Here is an 18,054-nt window from a genome sequence, read left to right as displayed (position 1 = left end):
GCTTTTCTCAGAGTGGCCAGGAGTGGAGCTCAGCTTTGGGTTCAGTCCCCCTGGGGCAGAATAAGAGATGACAATCACTTTAGAAGAGGCTGTTCCTCACAGTATGATTTGGAGTCGACTATGTATCCTTTAGAGTGCAATGAATAAATAACGTTTTGTTACAATGAATAAAAAAGAATGGAAGTAAAAATGACCTTAACTCTGAAAAATTATCATGTAGCCTATCTATAACATTTCTCTACTTTATCAAAAGCCCGAAGCTTCAATGTTATTGTTACTACTAACATGGAGTGTTAAGCATCTTAAATTATGAAATTTTAATTAATTGTAATTCCTAAAAGAATTAGCAGATTTCTGATTCATTCTGTACAAATTCATTTCCTAATGAGTCAATGTGGTAATTTGGGGAAGGATAAATTGTAGTTTTCATGCGTATCAAAAGATAGAGTCCCTTTCAACTGCAGTGCTGAAAACAGTTAATTATAGAGCTATCCACAACCTTCCTGTACTCTCTGAGTGTTTATATATAGAGAGAATATAAATGCATGGATCTATGCTTGGTGCTATCTTTTACTGTTATTATTTGAAGATCACTTCCAATATACCTGGTTTATAAAAAGCAATTACATATTTTCCGGGATGGCCAGACGCTTGCCCTTAACTTCCTAAGATACATATTTCCCTTTCATTTCCATGTAAATTCATATGTATCTGGATAAAAGCTGTTTTCTAACAGTATATGCATTGTCCATATGGCTAAAAAGCTGTTAAATGTCTGGAAGATTATCCAGAGCAGCAGTGCAGTTAAGCTTTATGTTCAGTGAAGTGTCATTATTTTTTCAGGATAATAAAAATCAAGAAATATTAAATGGAAACAGATAAAAAGGTGTTATTACAACAGCCCCTTAATTAGCCAGTTTGATTTCCTTTTTGATCTTTTCAATTAGCCAATAAACTGACTTTAAAGTTATGTTATTGGGCAAGTACATCATGGAAAATCAGTTTTTTGAAAGGATTTTAACAAACTCTCAGCCATTTTTACAAATATGGATGTACTGTAACCCTTAGCCAACTGGCTAAGTAGCCATCTGCTGTATAGATGATCGCTCTGATTATGTGCAAAGACAGCAGGTCTCTACTGCAAGACTTTATTTTATTTATAAGGCTATATACATTGGCTTCCATTCTAATTAGATTTTGCACAGCTATAGCAATGTAGGAGGCACTTTAATAAATGCTCAACAATATCCATGCCTCTGCCAAGGTGGCTTAATATAATGACATGTCCTTTACAAAAATGTTCCAGAAGGGATTGTAAAGGGACTGTTTACCACTTAGTCTTATAAGGAGTTAACCAGGATTCTGTAACAGCAGAGGTTTGTGGAGGGAAATCACATGCTGAATTTTGACTTGCTCTGCAGCATAAAACTCACATAAAATTATTACACTGTGGAGATACATGGCTTTACATATTAATCATCCTTGGGCAGAACTTCTTTTCTCAGGTAACACCATCTCAGATTAATTGCAAGTACGGGAAACGTTTAGGATCCTAAAAAAATATTTTTGAAGGTGGAACCAGGAGCTGCATGACTGCTTTGACGCTGTTACTGCTCTGGAGGTATGCAGTTCAACCCTTCAGAAATCACTGCTGCAAGAGATCCTTGCGGGGAGAGCCGTTCTGATGACTATACAGGGAAATTGTAATGATTGTTCTGTGTCAAAGCCAATAAGCCTAGACTTCATGTTTCTATTTAGCTAGCTTCCGTGCTAGAAATCCTGATTCTTAATGAGGACAATTTGTCCATTAACTGGAGCAATTATACATTTTTGAGACCCTCTATCAAAAAGATAAGCCTTAAAGAGACAATGTCAAGTGATTGAGAACCTACATGTCAGGTTTTTTAGATAGGATTTTTTTCCAGGATGTTTGTTATTCCACTGAAAACCATGTTTATAATTTCTCTAAATGTCATTGAAAATTTCAGCGAGGTCAGTGTCATGCTTCTGGATGTGAGGAAGAAAATGCAGTTGCACATGAGAATGGGTAACCGACCAGACGGAGGGAAACATCCAACACAAACAGTGTGCTGCAGTTATTACATTTTTACATACTATCCGTTTTAGTAAGTAAAGGTCAAATTTGCTAGTGTGCTAAAGAAAAAGGGTGCCGCTTCCACAGTGAGATTCACGTGAGTGAACACTTTATAATAGCTCGCTGCAAAGACAGCATTAATGATAATAAAATCCATTTGCATAACTAAAGGTGATATTTTCCCTTTGAGTCCAGAAACAAACAAGGTCAAATGAAAATATATGCAAGCCTAGCAATGAGTGGTAGATAATAAACACGACAATCAGATCTCTAACCTGAATAATACTACTTAAGTTGAGCATGTCTAGGTATTAGGTAATAGCCCTAATTTGCATTAAAATAGGTTTAAAAACTGCGTTACCGAACTACTACATGATCATTTCGTGTAAATTGTCAAGCAGGGAATAAAAAGGTTTAGGAGGTTTCCTGCTTATTAGGAACTTGCTAAATGGCAGCATCCTCAGCTTGCCAAGAGGGAAGCAACACCACAAACATGTGATACAGTATGATAGAGTGTAATCATAGCCGAGACAAAACGTAAGCCTCTTAAAGTAACAAATACCTGATTGGTTTAACATTGCTGCCAAAAATAAAGGCAGAGGGGGCTTGTGGGTAATCGGGATGTGCAACCAACGGGAAAAAGAGTGGATATAATGGCTCAACTGTTCAAAGAGGTGCCAGTTTATCAAATTTTGAAAACCATTGTATTGATTCAAATAATTTTTCCCTGCATTTTTCCTTGCCTTGCCTTTCCAAACCATCATTTTGTGGTAATCATCCCAATCTAATTACTTTTTTGTGTAACTGTACCTTTTCCACTGTCAGAATTTGATAGTCTCTCTCTAGAACAATACATCATGTTGGAGAAATACAGAAGCAAGGGGCATGCCAAACTCTTCCATGCGGAGGCACACGCAGTGTGGCGTGATGGCAGCAGGTACTCTGCAGTCCACGGCCTTAAACACACACAACCTGTTCAAACGCAATCACTTTGGTTTATAGCTCTATTAGTTTAATAGGCAGCTTGAGTCTGGGGAAGGAAAGAGCAGGGGAAGAAAGAGCAGTCCTTTACGCTCAGACAGCTTTCCAGGAGACAAGTATTTCCCTAGAGATACTTTTCTTTACATTGTTTAGTTTAATTGTTTCTGTAAGACGCCGACAGCCGGATTCAATTCACATAGAACATCACTGTCTTCTCTCGTTGCCCCCCCCCCATCTGTGTCCTTACTCTCTAACTCCGATACCTCTTCAGCTGTCCTATAAATACTACCATGCATTGTAATGAGGCAATTGAAAGTTACATCTGATATTTAACTGCTTTCTGGAAATAGGCAGAAAATTAATAGGTTAAGTGAGTGAGTATGCTTCAAAGAACAAAAGGGAAAATGTTCTGATGAGCATTTTCCAAACCCCAGAAGCTGAGTGCAATTGCTTATATTATTGCAGCTGAATAAGAGGGGGGGGGTTAATTGCATCAGTGCTATTAAGTGCTTATGATTCATTTTTTCTATTTAGTGTTTTATCTCTAAACCTAGCATAATTATCTCCACCTCTGACACGAAACTCGTAAACTCCTTGGAGGGATAGATTCAAATGTGGGCAGCATGGTCTCATTTTTCAGAGACAGGAAATACTATAATAAACAGATTTCATATGCGAATCTTTAGGCTGACACTGTAAAATCAGAGATTTTTGTGTGAACATTAGAAATCCCTGTGAGTATTTCATAAGGAGCAAGAACCATTGTGCTGCAGGCCTGGTTTTTAGAAGTGTTCAAAACAGAATTGTAGTTGAAGTCGGTGGGAGTTGTAAGTGTTCAGACCTTCTGAAAACTGGCCCTGGGGTTTTATTCTTGGGAAGTAACAGGAAAATTGAGAGAAAATAAAGTTCCTGATATAATAGAAAGACAGCAATTTTTTTTTTCCAGATTAGAACATGTTAATAATTTCAGCAATATCTTGTTATTATCAAAGGAAATACGACACATGAATGAAACAGCCCAAATCCTTCACCATCCTAGGAAAAAGTTACTGCAAGTGATAGTAGATATTAAATGTTTAAATGGCAGTTTCTGTCTCTGCATTACAACTTCAATGTGCCATTGCTTATGTTTTCAATTTGCCCATTAATTATATCTCATAATACTCATTATCCATTATTATACAAATATGGGGTTTGCGTACTGCATTTAATCCAGTGTGTTCAGTTAGTTTACAAAAACTGCCCACATCAGCAGTCTTCACAGTGAAGTTAGAAATGCACAAATAGAGAGCTGGCTGAAAACCACTGAAGAATTTGGCCCTTGATTATCAAATTAGTCTTTGCAAATGACTGTTTGAGGCATGAAGGATGGACTCAAGAGGCTCTGAGGAATGACAATAAAATTCCCCAATGAAATTATTTGTTGAATAGCCAAAATGATACAAGTTCTAAAGGGGGAGGAAAGCTATGGACTGTCTCCGAAAGCTATGGACTGTCTCCAATAAAATATTTTCAGTGAGAACCCCAGTGGCTTTTTCTTACCCTTTTAAGGTATTTAATGCCAGATTTTTGTCCAAGGCCCATTGGTTTGTATTAAAAACTACTGAAGATTCATGGGGCTACAACATTAGCACAGCATAGTGTCAAAATGTTTTTCATATACTGGATATTATGAGGTACTTGTTAGAAACAACTACTGTAAGCTTGAAGTTTTAAAGTACTTTCCTTACTGACTATTTCCCCTTAAGATAGACAATGTCCCCTGAGTGTTATGTGGTAAGTGGATATCTCAGCGCAGACCTTAGAATTTCAGCTGTAAAACATGCTTGAGTTTTAAAACCACACTGGACCAGTACACCAAGGAACAATCAATCTAACATGACTGCGATGGGCATGAATGCATAAACTGGTTGGTATTTTCTATCTTCACGTTCTTTGATTCTGTGCTTATTCTTATAAAGGGAAAAAGAATGAATGTATCAATTTCTTTTGGGAATGTCCCAAATAGAACATGAATATTACAGCGCAATTTTTAGCTAAATTGAAATTCCTGATGTATAGCAATGTCCAAGACTAGAAAATAGCCTTCTATCTATTCTGGCGATTTCAAAGCCATTTTGGAGATCAATGAGTATTTCTCCTGATTTTTGACACATGCATTGCTGAATTTTGTCATTTTGGCTTTGTATAGCAGAAATGTCCCATATGTTGCATGAAAATCAATATGAATTAAAAAATAAATACATTTTCCTCTTCCCTTTTTAACGTGCACGGCAGTGATTGATGGGCTAAGTCTGTGGGCAGATTTTTGTATTTTTCTCTTAAGACAAACTTTAATTCACTTAGAATCTAGACATTGTTTCTGAGGGCTCTTAGCTACCAAATGCACTTATTGTGAGACACGCCGTCCTTGGTGTATGTATAGTCCTTGGCAAACATCCTGGATAGATTCCGGGAAGATATGATTTCACTTCACAAAGTCAAATACGCATATAAAGAGTATTAATAACTATACATTTGGGAACATTCTGAAAAATACATGGGTTTAAGCTTATTCTCAATTCTGAGGTGATGTTAAAAACGTCAATTTGGACCCATGCATGGATTATATAAAAAAGAAAAACTGTATCATGATAATAGAAAATGTGATACTTCTCAGCTATTGGCTTTTATGAGACAATACAGGCAATGATCTCTATCTCCAAGGCGCAGAGTCTGAGATTTGTCCACAAGAAAAGGAACTAATTTACATATTTATCTGCAAAACAGCAAAATAACAGTATCTACACAGTGATCTGTGCAATTAACTGATAGATTTGCACATTTAAATAATAAGTATTCTTATTTTTGCTTCCTGATCTTGGTCTTTAGTTTGACAATAAGTATATCTGATCTGAAACATTTCAATTATAATGATGACACCTGATGGTTTCCTTGCTTTGACTTAGAATATCATTCAGCAAAAGACTTCATAGGATATTCTCGTAGCCATGCTGAGCATAGTTGCTGCTCAGTAATACACGCTTCCACTGATTAAGTAGGAAATGAATGTGAAAAAGTTGTCATAAAAACAATCTGTGAATGCATCTCTCAGCTCCGCATTTTCTCTTGAGTTTCATATCCTTTTTCATCCGGTTACAAATCATTTTGCTTGCCAAACACATCAACCATAAGCATCTTACAGCAGCTTGATAATGGAATGGATGCCCCACTTTCTGTAAAGATGGATCTAGTTAAAAGGAAACTTAAATTTGCAGAAATGATAGGCTTGACCCTCACCTTGGTCTCACACAGATCATTAACATAGAGTTTGATTTAGTGGCATCAATAATCTTTCTACTGTCCTTCCAGTGTGGAGGGAATTAAGTTCCCAAATCAGCAATTTCTTTTGGACAGCATACCAAGCTTTTCTCATCTATGTAACATTTTATGTCATCTCTTTAAGATCATCTATTAATGGAAAGTGGCTGGCACAGGGATGCAATCAGATGTATCAAGACTAATAGCTATTACTTTACATCTTTTTTTTCAAAGGATTTTTACATTTTGGCACACCAGTCAGGTGACTTTCGAGTGAAGATGTGATGGGTTGGTGGAAGTTCTACCTGAAGTAGCACATATAATCTACAGTTTTCTCTAACAAAGTAGATCAACTACTGTGACTTAAAGAGAAATATTAAAAAGCTGTGGGTTTTCATTTTCCTTTTGATACAAGTATTTCATTTTGGATAATGTATAGCCTTGCATTACCACTGTTACACAAATAATTGATAAGTCACAAGTAATAAGCTTCAATTATTTAAGCTCTAGTAAAACCCATACCAAAGTACTTCCAGATGACTCATATTGTATGAAATTCTCTCAGTACTTTCTCATCTGTTACTGATAAGGAAGGCACAAAATAAGTCACAGCAATATGATTTGGGTAGGATTTTCTAATGCACCTAAAAGGCAGAAGATCTGATTTTTAGGGCATTGAGCTATGCAACTATGTGGTCAGGCATTGACTAGAATGTAATGCAGATTCAAGTAAGATTTAGCATTTTATCTTACAAGCATTTGCAAACTCTGTGATGATTTCTCTGCAATTGCAAATGTCTACTTTTGTAAGTCTTGGATTGTAGAAGTCAAAGTGTAAAGTGACTTAAGATCTGCAGAAGTACTGAAGAGTATAGAGTTTGATTCAAGAGGAATTGAAGGCCTAAGATTTCTGATTTAACTATTTCAGATACCTAAAGCCCCCAAAATGCTAGGGCCATGACTTCCCCAAGTTCCTAAAGTTCTGTTCTTCTGAATGCACAGATCTCAATCTTATACTGAGCAGCTTAAGTCTTATCTTTTTCTTAAACTGACTTAATTCTCTATCTGCATGATATCAAGGAACCTAAAACATAAATCCATTAAAGCCTGAACTGAAACCCAAAGGAATTATTTCCCCTGGCTGCCTACAGTCTCCTTTCATAGCAAAGCTATCACAGATCCTGATTACAAAAGTATGTGTTGTTTATTTATAAGCTTTCAGAAGCTGCTCATCATTATTTTCCTCATCACCTTTTGGCATTAATGAATGTTGATTTAATATACTTTTGAAAGGGAGTAGAAAAATATTCTCGCAATTCTGAAGAAGAAATGAGATACTAAGAGGTGAAGGGATTTGTTCTAGTCACACAGCCAGGCACCACATCAACAAGATTATGAGCCAGATGTTTACATGGTCCTCACCATTGCAGCACCTGAGCACCTAACCATCTTCAGTGCACTTGCCCTTCATAACACCCCCATGAGATAAGGAAATACTATAACACTCAATGTAGAAATGAAGAATTGAATTACAGGAAAGCTAAGGGTCCAATACTAAAGGTACTTAGAGGTTATTATCTTGAAATTTTCCAGAAACCCTATGGGAAGGAAATAGCTGGAGCGGGGAATTAAACCTGTCTCCTAAGCCTTGAGCTAAGCTTAAACTGCTGAACAACCTTCCTCCTCCTACTAGGAGAAGTCCTGCTGTTCCATATCATACCCTATCTGGGTCATATCCTGACTTCTCTACAGGCATGCTGCACTGATACCTGTGCACAGGCTGTTAGTAAAAGAAACTGATTTATTAGGATCATCTGCAAAGGTTGATAATACTCACTTAGGGAATGCCATTAACAGGTTGGTCATTCACTGTCTAGATGGTCGTGGGTGTTTCCATCGCAGACATCTTTGTGACAGTTTCTTCACCTGGGTCAGGTGAGACTCCCTGAACTCCAGTGAATTCAGCTGAATTCAGCTACCTGTGGTACTACATGACCACTCTGTGGTCTATTGAATATCTCAAGCTATGTACAAAACATATTATGTTATGAAAATATACCTTAAGCATCTACAAAATGTGTCCTATCCAGTAATAAATACTTCTGAGCATAATATAGAGCAGGAACCAGGGAGTTCCTGTCAGTCAGTTGATGATGATGTCTATATGAGGCCAGGACTGCCTTGCAGGCATCCCTTAGCTGTCCATTGAGAATCTCACCTGGGCAGAAATGGGCTGGGCAGCAATTGTTACTGTCCTGCTGATGCTGAGTGCATGCATAGGCACAGCCCTTACACCCAGCTGCATGATAATTATAACTAAAGCATACATTTAAATCCACAGATTTCACCACAGGCTACACCAGCATATGTTTTTTTACCTTTTTATCTTTTAAAATTATCCTCATTCATATCCTTGGTTTGGAGGGCTTCCTGCCAGATAGCCATTTTTTTTACTCAAAGCTCAGCCGGTCCTTTCTGGGAAGCTCTATTTCTGCAGATCCCAGCTTTTCAGTGGCACCCGGGAGAGCAGCAGCACCTGTTCTTTTGGCAGAAGGGGATATGGGGAAAGAACTAGCAGAAAGAAAGCATTGTTTTCTACCAAGTTTCCCCTCACATTATTGTTTCCAGATGAGTCAAATAAACAGCAAAGATTCTTGAATAACTGAGTGACTTGCATGTGCTTTTGCATATGTTTTAATGTACATTCCTGGAGAGAGGAATGAAGTTCTGTGCCAACCTTTTGCAACACAACCTTTTGTTTTTCTTGTTTTCGTGTTCAGCATATTTTATTAAGAAAAAAATGTGCTGAATTGAACTCTTTGAATTGCTCTGCTTTCTTGACCAGAAACCAAGGAAGAACTTCAGAACTGGGCCTAATGGTTCTGTAATTATAATGTCATATTATCAGTGGGTTCTTTAAAATGTCAGCGTGAGGAGAAAAAAGGCTATGGGATATTGTTTTCTCATTATTGTGGTGCTCCTTTGAATACTGTAAAAAACATCAAACACATATTAGAAACAAAGGCGGACTGAGCAAATGAGATCATGCTGAGGTCTTTGTTGCTCTGGCTAGATTGTTTTTGATGTCCAAAGGAGCTCGGTAACTGGCTGCATCTCTATCTGGGACCGCAATGCAGCCTGCTGCCTGCAGCATCAACACACCCGGCCAGACAGCCAATAATCATGGCTGAGGTTCTGACCTTTTCACATTTCCTCACAACTAATAAGCAGTTATGTGAGAACTTTTTTTTTCCTCTCCAGAAGACACTTCTCATACAAAGCAAATTATTAGGAGTGTTATGTTTATGCAAAATTCAACTGAAGTTTCCTTTGACTTTTCTTCTTAAGAAATCTTATTCTGGAAAGCACCTGAGTGTATGAAGAATCACAGAATCATTTAGGTTGGAGAAGACCTTTAAGATCATCAAGTCCGACCATTGAAAGAAGCACTTCTTTGTTCAGCTGCTTTTCACAAGCCACAGGCACGGTTTCCTCGCTGCTCTGCATTACGAAGTAGCCTTTTCAAACAGAATGTATAGATTTCCAAAAGCATTTTTAGGAAATTTTGAGTATAGAAATTAGGTGTTCAGTAGTGTTATCTCCACCAAGAAGTATCTGAATTTAATCACAAGAATGAATAGATAGTGCTTTTAAGACCGACTGATGTGCCAACTGGTTAACCTATTTCCTCTGGATGCTGCACTTCTGCTGAACAGTTGTCACTTATTTACTATGGCTTTCAAGGATATCATCTGTCAGTAATTTGGTCTCTCTGTTGGCTTTTAGGTAGGAGAACATCTGTCTTTGATTCTTAAGGATCCCGCTTTGAGCCCTGCATCCTTAAACATTTGCAAATATATTCCCGGTAATATTGAGCCTCCAGGGTTCTTGCTTTACTAGCTGATAAGATCCACTTTAGTGTCTTGTAAAGTATGCATATAGACATAATAGTCTGGCCAAAGCTAACATTTTTCACTGAATGTTATATGATGCCTTGAGTGCTATAGGCCTAGAGATAACAAGGGTAAAAGCTGGTATGCCAGATTTCAACATGAGAACTGAGAAAATACATTCAAAATCTCTAAGAATGTAGTCTTGTCCAATTCATAAGGAAACACTGCTCATGTGTTTAATTCACAGCTAACAACTTGCAAGTTTACAATGACTTTCATCTTGAGTATGCTCACCAGGCATATGGAGGACAATCAGGGGATCAGGCCCAGACAGCATGGGTTCATGAAAGTCAGGTCTTGCCTGACCAACCTGATTTCCTTCTATGCCCAGGTGACCCACCTGGTGGATGAGGGAAAGGCCGTGGATGTTGTCTACCTGGACTTCAGCAAGGCCTTTGACACAGTTTCCCACAGCATTCTCCTAGAGAAGCTGGCGGCTCATGGCTTAGACGGGTGTACTCTTCACTGGGTGAAAAACTGGCTGGATGGCTGAGTCCAGAGAGTTGTGGCCAACTGAGTTAAATCCAGTTGGCGGCCGGCCACAAGCGGTGTTCCTCAGGGCTCAGTTCTGGGGCCAGTCTTGTTTAACATCTTTATCAATGACCTGGACGAGGGGATTGAATGTACCCTGAGCAAGTTTGCAGGTGACACCAAACTGGGTGGGAGTGTCGATCTGCTCGAGGGGAGGAGGGCTCTGCAGAGGGACCTGGACAGGCTGGATTGATGGGCCAAGGCCAACTGTATGAGGTTCAACAAGGCCAAGTGCCAGGTCCTGCACTTTTGTCACAACAATCCCATGCAGCGTTACAGGCTTGGGGAAGAGTGGCTGGAAAGCTGCCCAGTGGAAATAGACCTGAGGGTACTGGTTGACACCCTCACTACAAGAAAGACGTTGCGTTGCTGGAGCGTGTCCAGAGGAGAGCCACAAAGCTGGTGAGGAGTCTGGAGCACAAGTCTTACAAGGAGCGGCTGAGGGAACTGGGGTTGTTTAGCCTGGAGAAGAGGAGGCTGAGGGGAGACCTGATCGCCCTCAGCAACTACCTGAAAGGAGGCTGTAGTGAGGTGGGGGTCGGCCTCTTCTCCCTGGTAACGGGTGATAGGACGAGGGAGAATGGTTTGAAGTTGTGCCAGGGCAGGTTTAGGCTAGACATTACGAAAAACTTCTTCACAGAAAGGGTTGTCAGGCTCTGGAATGGGCTGCCCAGGGAAGTGGTCGAGTCCCCATCCCTGGAGTTATTTAAAAGAAGGATAGATGAGGTGCTTAGGGCCATGGTTTAATGGTGGGATGGCAGGGTTAAGTTAAAGGTTGGACTTGGTGATCTTAAAGGTCTTTTCCAACCTAGACGATTCTATGATTCTATGACTTCATGACTAAACATGCCTATCACATACTTTATTGAAAATCTGCACAGTGTTTATCACAAATATCATAGTGCCTCTTTGTACAAAACATATATGTTTGCAAGGTAAGGAGCATGTCTGGTAAAAAGAACTTGTCTATTCTGAATTTGTGGATTAAGAAGAATGGGTGCATGTTAAAGTCATGTATTTGTCAGTGGGCCAGGGGGGAAGTAGAGTGATTATAAAATAGGCAACTATTATATAATATATATTTTCTATAGTGTGCCTGGTGTATAAATATTTTCTATGATATTTTGATTATACAGTGAGGATGTACTTGGGTATACAAGAACTAGCACTGCTAAGAGATTATCCTTTTAACGCAATCCAGCCATGTTGCTGTAGGAGTTGGCTGTGCGACAACAGACAAGCTTTTGAATTAGCTAATGTTGCAAGTCATTTTATGGACAGAATAAAGCGCCATGACAGTGTAATGTATTGTTATCATTAAAGAAAGAATAGAAATTATTTTGTTTAGCTCTGCCAGGGGAATTCTTTTCTTACCGGGTCAGTCAGTACAAAAGTAGATCTGAGTGGTTAAAGCTGTGTTGCCAGAAAGGCAGGCTGTTGTTTTCAGAGGCTGGTTTGTTTCATAGCTATCCCAGAATGATTAAGATTTTTCCTCCCTGCTTTGTGCCTCCACTCTTGATCAGGCCTTTTCTTCTAACTAGGAAGGGTCCTCGCTGACCATTTGTTGAATGAACCTCAGAAATCGCGGCACCCGTATTTGCTGCACACTGAGACCTCAGCTGTGCTCTGTGCTAATTCCGGCCACATCTTAGAGCCAGCTCTGCGCCTAGTTTCAGGCACCGTAGGCAGTGTATCTCCTTTATAGCCACGTTATCTAGCATTCCCATTTCTTCTGCAAAGGGATGACATGAATGTTATTGTCTTGAGCAAAATGATGTCATAGGCAAATGTAATGGTGTTTGCAGATTATAACTATCTTTTGAAGTTTGGTGAAATTCAGCATTGTTTTTCTGTCCATCCAAGCACATCATGTAATCTCTATTATGAGAAAAAATCTTTTGCACCTCTTGAAGATCCCCCCCCCCATCGCCCCATTTATTTTTTGAAAGATGACATGATTAAAGTTTCAATTGCTTTTTATGGTTTAATACCAAGATAAGGAGACAGCTTTTCCACTTTCCTCTTCTCCCACAACTCCTCTCGCTCATCTGATCTGTCTTTGCAGTGCAAAATGCCAGTTGTTTTAACCTTGTGTAATAAGATGCTTCCGATAACAGTGCTAAAGACACAAGAAATGTTTTCCTTGGAAGTGTAATTTTCTTTTTGAACAAAAATTAACACTACAGAAGACATGTTTTCTGGCTGGCTGGCAGCAATTAATCGGAAACTCCTGAGTACTAATTCATTGGAATCAGTTTGGAGTGTGTTATCTGATTTATTTTTAATTGAGCGATCAGACTTAATTTCTTTGCACAGATAAAGTTACTAATGTTTCATGTTAATTATCTTTGGTTTGAAGAGGGACATTTTTAGTGTTGGTGGGGGGTTTTGTGGGGTGGTTTTTTTTGTCCTGATGAATTACACCATTGAGGTTCAGGCAGTGCTGGGGCTAGAAGGGAAAAAAAGCCTCTTTTCCTGTTTGCAGCATTCCAGGCCAGAGAGCTGTGCCGTGCGTCTAATTCTGTTCCCTTGCCAATCGCTGCTAACGTGAACGGGAGGAATCACTTTCTGCCTCCTTTGGCTCTGTCTTTATCAGCACTGATGCTTTGAGGGCAGTAATAAAGAAGTGCTATCTTAATAACATCAGGAATGACCTTAATGGGCTGGGAGATTGTTAGGAGTAACTTGCTGTTTGTGATTAGTTTTGGAGTGAGGGTAGGGCATCTTCTGTGTGCAGCAGAGAATAAGCCAGGGAGCTAGTGGTTACCTAGATGAGGGAGCAGGGGGAAGGGGGAGTAAAAGGATTCAGCAGAGCCTTAGGGAAAACAGCTTTCTTGAATGAAACAAAATGGGTTAATTTTCTTGAAACTTCAGACTCTTGTGCAGGGACTACATGTGCAAGCTTGAGAATTAAGACAAACGTTATAGGAGACCTTGACTGATTCCACTAGCACCAATAGATTCTGTGAGTGTCATTTTCATTTTTGTAGTAGAGCAAAGAGATTCCTTTTTTTCCTTTCACCTGATAATTGCTTTGCTTGGGTCCTCAAGTTCCTTTATGGCATCTTTTACCCCATAACACATACAGGAATTATTAGTTTTCCTGACTAAACATCTAACCATGTAGATCCCATGCTGATAGCTGAAGGTGAATTCCTTAGGTCGTATGAATATTCCAGAATAATATTCAGTCTAGCAATAGATCCAGCCCTCCCTGAATTGTTATGTCCACCTTCTTCTTATAATTGAAGAGCTTTGGGTTGTCATCACTTCAGTTATCCCCCAGCTTACAAACAGGCGTAGGGCCTAATTATTTTGCATCTGGCATGTGATTATTAGAACTCCTGACATGATGACAAGATTAAAAAAAATTTAAAAAAAAAAGTAACGCCTAAGCCATTTACTTTATTCTTTTCTTATCTGAGCTGCTTTAGAGGTATTGTGCTGTCAGAAAGTAGAAAACAGATCAAGGAGAGGAAAAACAGCATTTCAGAATCTGTAGTTTCCCTTTTTTAAAAATAAATAATTACAGACAAATAAAAATGTGTTCTTCAGTATAAAGTTGGGTGGCTTAGGCATTTTAAAGTGTAGGCATTTATTGGTTTGTTGCCGGTTTAAATCTGGCCCGGTGTGGCAAAAATTGAAGATAAGCTTCGGGCTGGCTCATGTGAAACAAATTAGTGCTGTCAGCTTTGTTCTTATTGCTGAGTTGCTTTTAATCAAGAGCCACAATCACAACAAGTGCTCTTGTTCATCAGAACATCTGAGGGGGCCACCATCAATTGCGAATTGAGTATGAACTATGTTCTCCCTCTTGGAAGAAGCCTCTTGGCCACAACTGGTGAGACAAATGAGTGGGTCGTTGCGAGGGGACGGCTGCATAAGCTCTTGCTGTCTGTGGGCGAGGAAAAGACATAAATCTCCAAAGATCCCAGTCTGGCACCTGGCCTAGTCATTCCAACCACTTGATACTAAGAACTCCTCTTGTGTGGTTTTGGAAATCAAATATCTTATCTTTACTAATGCTACCACTACAGTGAAAAGCACTGTAACCTGTCTATATTGTTCCCTGCAATAGTTACAGAGGCCTGAGAGAGGGAGTGACTAATAATATATTTGATGATCAAACTTATTGCTAGCTCTGAAAAATCCTGGAAAATTTCAATGTTCACCTACTTGTCTGTGAATTTGGATATATTTATTTAGGGTAACACTGCACTTTAGAAGAGTACACTTTGGGAGAGCTATCATGTGGCCTCGTTATCTTTTCAGTGTATCATGGGGATACACAGTCATACTCATTTTAACATATAGCCCTGTAACTGCTTTTTCCATAACCTGTGTCCCTTTGTATATCACTTTCAAACGTGGCCAACAGATCTGTGTGGAATCTAGAGAAGAGGTTACATCCTAAATTAAGCCTCAGTTAGAGCATGGTAGTTGATGCATTGCCTTGCAAACTGCCATTAGGAGCCACCCCAGCCGCACTGCGGTGAGAGCTCAAACGCTTCGGCAATAGGTGGGCAAGGAAAGCTGTTACGGTGCAGTAAGTGACTTAGCATCACAGATTCTGAGACTAAAATTGGTCTTTTAAATTTAACCTTGCTTTCCCCCTCTGAAAGTGTAGATTGCATGGGATCTGACTCATTTACTGGCCTCTGTTTGTCCTTTTGTCAAAGCTGGGCTTTCAGAGGCAACAAGCATGAGCCATAACCCTCACTGTTGTAAGTTGGTCTAGAACATACTCCATCTCTCTGAAAACAAGATTGTACTTTCTGAGTATAGCATGTAAGTCTACAATAAACTTTCATCAGTAGAAAAAATTGATCTCAGGAGTGAGGTAAGTTTTGCTAGATCATCTCCTTATTGAACTGACTGTTTTGAAGTTAGCTTTTATTTCATATTTTATCTGGTTCAAACAAATAAATTCATTATTATCCTGCAGCATTATAGTTGTCATCTAAACCTGACAAACCATAATTTGTCTTTGACATCAAATAATCCACAGTTCAGAATTAAAAACCTTAATCTTTGTGGTTTTTTTTTTCCCCTATAACCTTGTATTATTTACTTACGAAGCAAGAGTAGTTACATTTATAAGAGAATAGAAGCATTTTTTTGCACATGGATAGTATCCTTCAGGTTCATTGGGTGAAATTCCATTCACAGGAAATTTTGCTAGGATTTTTAGTGGGGCCGGGACTTGTTAATCCTTAATGAAAGGCAAGTTGGTTTTGCTCTGAGGCAAGTGTATGAAGGCAACAGTCATGTACGAAAGAAATTAAATGATGGCCAGATTATTCAGCTCCTTACCTTGGCAGAGATTAATCAAACTTTAATAGTTCCCTAGAGCCCAAAACCTTGTTCTTGTAAGTGTTCGCGGTTTGCACTTCTGAGCCCGAGATGCAGTCCCTCATACTAAGCAGCAGTAGATATCAGGCCTTTTTCAGGATTACTCCATGGAGTAAAAGAACACTGCATGAACAAGATGCTTCGAGGAGACTGGAGCCAATAAAGCCTGGTTTTACTTTGTGGGTATGGTTCATAAATAAGTAAACTTAGTGTAGTAAGGGGCTTGGGCATGTACCAAATTCTTCTTCTATTTTGTGATCCTTAATGGCCAGTGAGCTCGAGGTCTCGCTCTTGTTCTTCCCCCTGGCAGGGCAGTGACCATCCATCTCCATGCAGCTGCTGATGGTATTTAAACTTGTGTAACTTCATTTATCCTGGAGACTTTTCATGTTCTGTCCTACTGATCTGAAATTGCTCTGTGAGTTAGAAACACACACATGCAAAAGCAGACAGGCATGCACATACACAGTCTTGCGATGGATATGATCACATAAGCCTCCTGAGGCTGGAAACCAGGGTGATAAATAGGACAGTGTGGGCAGAGAAAAGATTATAGCTGAGAAGTTCTGGGCTTAACTGCAATCCTTGTCTTATTTTTGGTATTGGGCAGGAAAGAGTCGAAACATGTTTCAGACTGGCTCATCACTATATTACCAGGATTTTATACACTCTCTCTGAGTCCGCCCTGGGCAGGACTGACCACCTAACACAGTGACAGCTCCCCTCTGATCCACGCTGTGATTGTACCTCACTTGACAAGGGCTTACATGGATTTTCTTTTTCCAATGAAATTGGTCTCTGAACAGCATGTTCCCCAGCATGTGTACAGATTTCTGGATTTTGTCTTCAGCGCTGTCTTATTACTGACATTGTCATTGCTTTCATTTTAATTTTTATTTGGGAAAGTGCCAAACAAGATGGTCTCAGGAACTGCCCTGAAAGTTAGTAGGAAAAACACTTCTCCTGGGTAACATTAAAGAGGAGAACACACACATCCAGTTCTGTGTGGCTTAACATCAAAGACCTGAGAAATCATCAAAAGCCTTTTCCACCTCCTTTAGCCCTAGGGACACTTCCTGGGCTGCTTGTGAGCTTTGGCAGAAGTTGTTAGCATTGCCCTGAATGGTCTTCCTCATACTTGCCAAATTCCTTGGAGTTTAGTAATATAATATCACTGTTGGCTATATGTAAAATTTCTTGCTGTCATCTCAGGGCTAAAGTTACAGGAAGCAAGGACTAAAACACCACTTAAACACAGTAACTCCTGCTGTTTTCAGGGTTGTTGTTTCTGAACATTGTGAGTTTGTGTATATTTTTTTTTGCCTTAGATCTGCTTAGCTCTGGAAAAAATAAAACAATTTAAACTTGGTTCACAAAAGCTATAATTCCCTAATCTCTTGATATCCAATTTAAGATAGTGTTCTGCTGTAGGTAGAGAAAGGGTTCCAGGGGTCAGATGTGATAGCAGCTGTGACTGAAACCAATAAAAGGAGGATGAAGGATTTATTCACTGATAAGTCACTTTCCTTCAAAATAAAATTATCCCAAACCTTTATCTGTTAGAACAAGGAATGGATTTCATAGATGAGAGATTAATAGATGTTGTGTTATACTGTGAACAGTTTTGTGTCTCAGTATTTTTGCTGCAAGTTTATTCAAATCTGGTTGTGGATCACTACTCAGAATTCAGTGATGCTGTGTAAGATTCAGTAAGTAAACTGATGCAAGTGACACTGTAATTTACCAGTTGTCCTGTGATTTTCATCTGGTTTTAACCATTTCATTCCACTTAACTGATACCTAAAATAACACATATTACTGCTCCCATTCCTAGGAAAGAGT

The sequence above is a fragment of the Egretta garzetta genome, unplaced genomic scaffold, assembly GCF_000687185.1.
Source record: "Egretta garzetta isolate BGI_Z169 unplaced genomic scaffold, ASM68718v1 scaffold72, whole genome shotgun sequence".
In the NCBI taxonomy this organism is placed as follows: Eukaryota; Metazoa; Chordata; class Aves; order Pelecaniformes; family Ardeidae; genus Egretta; species Egretta garzetta.
Note: the sequence above shows the minus strand (reverse complement) of the source record.